We start from the raw sequence: 7,861 nt of genomic DNA, 5'->3' as shown, positions 1-7,861 counted from the left end.
GGCGCCAGACGGCGGGGGCGGGACGGGGGCAGCCGGGGGCGGGCCTGAGAGGCGGAGCCGAAGGGGCGGGACGAGCACGGGATGGGGCTGAGGGGACGGGGCGGGACGAGCCTGAGACAGGCCTGAGGGGCAGGGCGGGGGCGGGACGGAGGCCGAGCAAACTCGGGGAGTCACGGAAGGGGCGGGGCGAGAGGCTGGGGACCGGGCCAGCCCCGCGGTTCTGGGGATCCCTCCGCGCCGCGAATTGGGTCCACACACCCTCGGACTCACTTGCGCACGCGTACTGGTTACTTTGAGGACGGCAGAAGGGAGGGGTCTTGGGATTTGGTTGTCCATGCCTGATCCTGTTCTTAGCGGGCAGAGGGAAAATGGGGGGCCTGGTTAATGTTTAAGCTTGTAGAATAAAAGGAGAAGTCTTGAATTGGGAAAGAGGGTAGTCCCTAGAAGTGGATGAACAAGTGTCCCCTGCAGGACTTGGTCGCCCAACCTGAGGTCGCCCCCAAAAGATTATGGTTTTCCTGGGGGGTGGCTGGACGCCGGTTTCCCCAGAAACCAGGTTGGAGTGATTAGAACCAGGGATTCTCCTCTCCCACCAGCGGGGGCGAAGTACCGAATGAAATTGACATTGGCCAACGGGAGCTTTTACTGCTTAAATAACTGCTTTGGTCACAGAAGGGGGTGGGGGAGCGTTTCTATTAGAAAATTCTAATCGTTCCTCAAGCTTGGCGTCTAGGAAGGAATTGGTGGTTTTTCTCCACTTTGGATGTAGGGAAATCACTAGGATTGATTTGTTGCTAGGCATCGTGTTTTGAAGGAAGCCCGTTAGTTGAAATCATATCTGGATTCGAATTTCAGTAAGTTGCCACGTGATGTGAGGTATAATCGGTATTTAATCTCTGGGGTTAGGTGCCTTCTGGGAATAGGTACCTTGATAGATGGTTGTGAGCTTCAAATGATATAAAATGTATAAAGCTCTGACATGTAGAAGATACTTAATAAATAGCAATTTTTAAATTATTGTTATAAAAATAGAACCAAGTGGACCATTTCAGGAACCAAGAGTATACAGAGATCGTTATTTTTAACTTCTCTTAATCATCTGTCCACATTCACTCTAAATCTCCTTGGAACGCTGGATGGTAGGAAAGAGGTAAGAGGAAAAAAGCCGGAATGGAAGTTTTTTGAAGAACTCAATGAAGTCATTGACAAATACACCCTAATTTGATAAGGACACAGCAAACGGCTACCTCCTCTATTATGGGAACACCCTTAGATATGATGAAGACTTTTCGTTTAAACAAGGCAAAGGGAAATTCATTATATTTCTTGACTAATACCTTTGAAAACGTTCGTTTTGATGAATTTGCTTAGTACTGATAAATGGGTAATGTCTGACTGGCTATTCCTATGGTCCTACTCCAAGGAAAGTAAGAACACCTCAACTCTAACTGAATAAGCTTCCTCTCGTAACGCCTCTACCCGCCCCAAATAAGATCAAGACCATTTGTAGAATGCAGTGTTTTCAATATTTATTTTTGGTTCCTAAAAGACAGGGCAAAAATGATTTAATGATGTTGGAGAATAAAAATATTTCTCCGCATGGAGGAGTGGTTAGATCTGGCTTCCACCTTGGGCCTCAAGGTCTTCAAGTAGTGGAGATAATATACACTACTTGCCCCGTGGCTTAAAACATGAAATGAGAGAAAATAAGCCCCTGACGCAGAGCCTGGCACATGATGATTGATCAATAAGTCCTAGCTATTGTTATTACTTCTACTATAATATTATGTATATGAATAAAAGTGCCTACTTCCAGGGTAGCTGTAAGGATTAAAGATCATTTAGGTAAAGTGCCTGGCCCAGTGCGTATTTGAATCCGTGATGGTTATTTCTCTCTGATGAAAAAACATTACATTTCATCTTTGTATAACTTGAGAAATAATTCACCTACCTCTATAACTTTTGTACACAAGTTTTTGTTGGTGTAATACTCAAAAGTAGAGAACAGTTTAGCTCTGGCTCCTGCATTCAGGCCACTGAATAAATTACCAAAAGTATCTAGTGAAGGTTTGTTATAACAAAGTGAAGGGGAAAAGCCACTCTTATATGTACAAATATTGAATCTCTGCACAACTACCTTTTATTAAGTTTCATGGTTTTTAATGGATAAGTTTTTTTTTTTTTTGAGGAAGATTAGCCCTGAGCTAACATCTGCTGCCAATCCCCCTCTTTTTGCTGAGGAAGACAGGCCTTGAGCTAACATTTGTGCCCATCTTCCTCTATTTTATGTGAGACTCCTGCCACAGCATGGCTTGATGAGCAGTGCATAGGTCCACACTGGATATCCAAACCGGTGAACCCCGGGGCCACCGAAGCGGAGCATGTGAACTTAGCTACTGCACCACTGGGCCAGCCCCATCAATGGATAAATTTTTATTACAGATCTGCATGTTAGCAGAACATCATAAAAAATCATAAATAACATTTAATGTTTTTCTGATTGTAAAAATAATTCATGCTCATGATAGACAATTTGCAACGTACAGAGAAAATAGAAAGAAAAATATTAAAACCACCTCAGTCAATAATTTTATTTTTCCTTTTAGCCTTTTTGTAAGCATATACATATTTATAAAATTTGTTTTAATGTACACATTATTAGCATCCATTTTGCTTAACATTCTCTCCAATGTCTTAACATTTTCCCAATGTCTTTAAAAAGTCTTCAAAACAGTTTTAATAATTATATGTAATCAAAATTATATATAATTTTGTATAATATGTATGTCACAATTTACCCATAATCATTCAACTAGTCCCCAATTTGGAAATTTCTAAATTTTCTGTTGTGATTAATTCTTTCAAGAATATTTATTGAGCGCTTACTACAAAGTAGGTGCTACGCTAGGCCTAAGACTTAAGTGGTGAACAGTAACTATAAATAAAAGGTTTCGGTGAAAATCTTTGTACAAAAATCTTTGATGGCCTCCTTCATTCTTAGACTGAATTCCTAGAACTGTGAAAACATAACTTCAAAAAGCATTTTTCCTGCTTCAAAGGCAAACTTAGGAAATAAAATTCTGAACTGTAAAATATTAACTTTTTGGAAGATTCCCAGCAATAGAATTAATATTTATTTTGTGCAAAGTGTGAACTTACCCAGAAGACGTCAGTGACTGTGAAACATCAAGGGTTTTTGAAGTATATTGACTTTGGCTTTTACTTCTAATTCTTTCCAGGATTTGCAGGTTTTCTCAAAAGTGTGAGATTGTTTGAAGTCTATGCAAATTGCCCTACTTCCTCCTCTCAGGGTTAAAATGTTAACTGTTTTATTTCCAGCTTTCCTCTTGTAAACATATGGCTTTTCTACATTCCTTTCATTTACCTTCCTGTGTGAAACATTTTGTGTTTTCACACTTTTTAACCTGAAGGCAGCTTTTCCTCTTTTAAACCCAAGTTATAGTACACACATTCCTGTAAGGCACTGGGCTTAACATACCCTGTAGTTAAGTTTGGTCAAGAAACTTAATGTAAATTAACCAATGTATTTAGGGAATTTCATAATAGAGATTATTTATTAAAAGTAATAACCATTGCCCCCAACACACGTACACACATCCTACTATTCTTTGACAATTAAATGTTCATATATAAGGTTGAACCAAATGAAATTGCCATTTTTGGATTAAAAAACAGTCAAATAATGACAAATTCATGTGGTTCTGTCTATGTAAATATTTTATTAACTAATTTATAATTTTTTCAACTTTCTCCAAATATTAAACATCCTAATTATCTTACTAAGGATATCCTTTATTACTGCACAAGATGATATTTGCTTTGACTTTCATCAATGCTGGAATCTAGTCAGGAGAGCGCCATAACATGTTTGTTTATTATTTCAGAGACAGTAGAGGGAGCCTGGAGCCAAAACATTGTTATTTTAGGCCTCATGTAAATGATGCTTGTATCCAATTCTTGATATGTGGATGAATTCAAGTATTAGTATATATGTGAAATAGCAACTTTCTTCAAAATGTTGGTTGTACTTAAATAGTCACTTTAAAAAGATGGGAAAGGGACAGTTGCCTGCCAGTTCAGGCTAGACCCCATCAGGGTTAACACTGAGACCAACCTGAATCCCCCTGTTCTCTGCTTTTCTCTGAGTAGTGCTGGAGACAGCACACTACCACACTGACATATTTGTGCTCCACAGTTTTCCCCTTTCAACCAATAATGTAGATCACTCATTTCCATGGGTCTTACCTTATGATTCTTTAATTCATCAGAACTTCAAAAGTATGTTATCATCTCCAATTGTGTCAATTTAAAGTGGATTGTAGATTAGTTGATTGCTTCCTCCAGATATGTGATGGGGTTCAGGGCAGGCCGCCCCAAGATGCGCCACTCTGGCATGCGGATTATTGTGAGTTGAAGACAATAAAGGCTCAGAAGATTCAGGAAGAGCATCTGACCTCCCCGACCCAAAATGCCTAAAAGAATGTAACATAGAAGGCCTGTTCCAGGAAGCAGCTCATACTGTATGATAGCTATAGTATGATGTAAAATAGGTATGATAAAAGTGCACCAACAAACTCATTTTTTTGGCCAAGCCACATCTGTTTAACAAATATTTGCATTCCATTCTGTGTAAATTGTCATCCCTTCTGAAATCCCAAATCACTACCCCCGACATCGTCCTTGTCTGTAGCTAAAGATATTTAAACAGGCAGCCTCAGCCAGACGTCTGAGTTACTCAGTTTCTCCCGGGCGTCTCCCATGTATACATGCTATTAAACTTTGATTTTCCCCTGCTAACCTACCTCTTTAATTATTTGACCAGCCATGAGAACCTTAAGGAAAAGTGGGGGGCGGGGGGGGATTCTCCCACTTCCCCAACATGTATAACGAGGCACTTTGATCCTGTCTTCAGCTCGCACCCTTCTAGGAAGGTTAATAAATTACCAATCCCTTCACGAGGGGAGAATTTTCGTTAGCTGTAATGAAAGATGTTGTCTCTTGCTGACCTCTCCTCAGCCATCTTTATCCTCAGTCCAATCTTTTGTTAATTCCCCTCTGGCCCTAGGGTTATAAAGGGTTCCCCGAGGTAATTGGTGGTGTCACTACTATTCTTCACTGTAGATTGTCTAGGGAGGGCTCCTAGTCCCCCAGGTAACTCGAATCCCTAAATCTAGAGATAAGATAGAGAAGAAACTCTCCATTGTAAAACCTAACAGAATCCACAGAACATAGGTAGAATTAATTTGCTACAACAGGGTTTCTTAAGCTGGTGTTAAGGGAGAATTCTTCTGGTTTGTTAATAACATGCAGAGAAAAAAGCATTCCACTGGCGATATTAGTTTGTTTGTTAAACTGTTAAACAGGGTTTTTTGTTGTTGTTTAATGTAGGAAGTCTCAGAGCTTTAATATGCTGATGCACTTTGTCAGTCTCTCAGAGGGAGATTTTTAATGTATAGACTTTCTCAAATTTATTTGACCAGAGAATTACACTTCTTTTCTTAGCGCCCGTTTGGGAATGCTTAGAATACTAGATACTTCCTCTGTGATTTGAAGATAGCTCCAAGTGAGAAAAATGCCCTGGCCCCCAACTGAATCGGGAATCAGCTAACCTAAATCTGTAACAGAAAAAGCAAACAAATCTGGGAATTTTAACGAACTATATACTGAGATGAAGAGTAATACTGCAAAAACAAAATACAAATAGAAGGGTTTTTCATGAAAGCTGCAAAAGCAAATGTTGGAAAAAATGTCCTTTTAAGAGTGTAACACTCCTTTTTTTCTTTAACTACCTTTTTCCCCTCAATTAATAAACAAGCTTAAGTCAAATAACCTTAAAACAAAACAAAACTAATCAAAAAAGAAAACACTTGGCACTGAAGGTGCCCTCCTCTCTTCTCTCTGTGTGGATTCTCTGTACACATCAGCCTCCATATTCTAATTTTCAGTCCTTGCTCAACACTCGGTTGCCGGCTGCCTGCACCATGCTGCTGAAACTACTTTGGCAAATGGTGTTGGATTCAACGGAAGAACCTTCTGGTTCTCCCGTTACTAGAGCTCTCTGCTGCATTTGACATACTTACTTCTCACCTCTTTTTGAGACTCTATTCTTTTAGCTTTGACACACCTCTTTCTCCCAGTTCTAATTCACGGGCTTTGTGGTGTTTTCTGCTGTGCCCACCCTCTAAAACCCTGGTGTGCCCCAAGATCCTTTCCCCATCCGACTTTACTTGGTCTCCCTGGTGATCTCATCCACACTAATGGCTTTATTACCGCTATGCTGACTGACGCTTAACTTTCCGCTGAGCTTCAGGCTCATATAATCTAACTACGTGCTGGACAGATGTACTTAGATATCCCATAGGCATCTCAAACTCTACCTGTCTAAAACTGAACTTATCAATTTTCCCTCTGCTCCTGAATGTTACTGACCATACTTTCATGTCATTAAATCCAATAAGAATCTTTCATCTCATCTTATTTGACCTGTCAGCCACATTTGACACTGTTGGTGTTCCGTCATTTATTTTTTCTGCTTTATCTCCCCAACCCCCCCCCCCCCACACACACACACAGTTGTATATCTTAGTTGCAGGTCCTTCTAGTTGTGGATGTTCCCTCGTTCTTGAAACACTCTGATTTCTGCGGGTCAGTTCCTTGTTGCTGTGACACTATATATTTCTGATTTTCTTCCTCTCTTTCTGGTTACCACTTTTTTTTTTTTTTTGCCAGCTTTGTTTTCTCTACCTGATATTTAAATATTGGGGTTTCTCAAGACTCTTTCCTGCATTCCTGCATCACTGGTCTACTGCTGCATAACAAACCACTTTAAAACTTGCTGGCTTAAAAATAGCAAATATTTTATTTGTTCATGATCCTGTGGGTTAGCAAGTTGGCTTTGGCTTGGCTGAGGGGTTCTGCTGCTCTTGCCTATGGTCACTCTTGCAGCTATAGTCATCTGATGGTAAACTGAGGGCTGGATGATCTAAAATGACTTTACTCACAGGTATCACAGTATAGTATTGGGTGTTGGCTGAGCCCCCCTCTCATTGTCACTTAGCCTCAAGAAAGCTAATCTGGACTTCTTAACATGGCAGTCTTAAGGGCAACAGCAGAAACTGCAAGCCTTCTGGATATGTAGGCTCAGATTCCCACAGCATTACTTTCACCATATTCTATTTGTTGAGGAAGTCACAAAGCTGATCCAGACTCAAGAGGTGGACAAATAAACTTCACCTCTTAATGGGAGGAAAAAAAACTCATTGTAAAGAGTCATGCAAACCAGGATGAAAGGAATATGTGACCATTTTTTACAATATACTATAACTCACTTCACTTCTTACTATGTATTCATTTCCTAACAGATTTCCTTCATTCATTTGGCTCGTTGTCCATCAATACACCATCAATAACTCCCTAATATATATGCCTTCAACTTCACCACTAAACTCATATAGCATGTGCCTCCTTGACCTCTTCACTTGAATATACACTCATGAATCGCTTAACTACAAGGATATGTTCCGAGTGTACTTACACAAACCTAGATGGTATAGCCTACTACACACCTAGGCTATATGGTACTACTCTTATGTGACCACCTTTGTATATGCAGTCTATCATTGACTGAAACATCATTATGTGGCACATGACCATATCAATGATACTTCAAGCTCAATAGCTATAAAATTACATTAATGATTTTCCACTGGAAATGTCCTCTTTCAGTGTCCCTATCTTAGTGAATATAACCATTAGCAAGAAGCCTGAACAAATATCTCTTTTTTATTGCTCACTTCCATTCTATAACCCAGTCCTGTCAATTTTACATCTTAAATAACTC

The sequence above is a fragment of the Equus asinus genome, chromosome 4 (genome assembly GCF_041296235.1).
Source record: "Equus asinus isolate D_3611 breed Donkey chromosome 4, EquAss-T2T_v2, whole genome shotgun sequence".
NCBI classification, from domain to species: Eukaryota; Metazoa; Chordata; class Mammalia; order Perissodactyla; family Equidae; genus Equus; species Equus asinus.
Note: the sequence above shows the minus strand (reverse complement) of the source record.